The 1,002-nt window shown below is 39.5% G+C and overlaps 1 protein-coding gene across 6 annotated transcripts in view; it reads right to left on the bottom strand.

The window, feature by feature from the left end:
- Nucleotides 1-1,002, bottom strand: part of LOC106872982 (general transcription factor II-I repeat domain-containing protein 2-like) — a 114,092-nt gene that overhangs the window by 89,105 nt on the left and 23,985 nt on the right. The gene's annotated exons all lie outside the window — the stretch shown is intronic.

Here is a 1,002-nt window from a genome sequence, read left to right as displayed (position 1 = left end):
AGAGATAACTCGAATGTGGAATCTAAAAACAGAAACAATTCCTATCATAGTAGGTGCCTTAGGTATAATAAAAAAATATTCAGACAGATACATAACAAAAACACCAGGACTTACAAATATATATAACATACAGAAAATTGCACTACTGGGTACTGCACACATTCTACGCAAAACACTTTCAATACAGTAAACATAAGAGCACCACAGCAAACCACAGCACATACCCAAGGCGCACAGAGCTGCGCTCGGTAGTGAAGTGAAAGCACGTTATAAAAATAAAACTACTGAATAATAATAATAATAATAATATATGGTTCAAATAGGGGCTGAAATAAGTACATGGAATAAATAGGGGCTGCAATAAGGGTGGAGCACTTGCAGAAAACAGCACTGCTTGGAACCGCTCGAATACTCTGGATGGTGCTCAAAAAATAAGGGTGTTAGCTTAGTTCACTGGTAGTGAACAACTGGCACTGTAGTACAACTCCAGCATTAAAAGCTGTACAAAGGCAATGATAATAATAATAATAATCCTTTCAAATATAGGCACAGGACCTGGATTCTGTGGGGAGGGGGGGGCAGTTGGTCACATCAGCCCCAGTACTCAACTGGTACTTAATTTATCGACCCCGAAAGATGAAAGGCAAAGTCGAGCGGTGGAATTTGAACTCAGAACGAAATACCGCTAAGCATTTCGCCTGGCGTGCTAACGATTGTGCCAGCTCGCCGCTTTAATAATAATAATTTCAACAATGATTTCAAATTTTGGCGCAACGCTAGCAAGTTCGTGTACATAGACCCCAATTGGTACTTATTTTATTGACCCCGAAAAGACGAAAGGCAAAGTCGACTTCGGCGGAATTTGAACTTAGAACGTGATGATGGACGAAATATTACTAGGCACTTTGCCCGGCGTGTTAACGATTCTACCAGCTCTCCAACTTTCAAAATAATAATAGTAATAATAATAATCAGGAAAGCAGAGAAAAAACGGAAACGAAA

This window comes from Octopus bimaculoides, chromosome 22 (genome assembly GCF_001194135.2).
Source record: "Octopus bimaculoides isolate UCB-OBI-ISO-001 chromosome 22, ASM119413v2, whole genome shotgun sequence".
Taxonomy (NCBI): Eukaryota; Metazoa; Mollusca; class Cephalopoda; order Octopoda; family Octopodidae; genus Octopus; species Octopus bimaculoides.
This window is presented reverse-complemented; position numbering and strand designations above follow the sequence as displayed.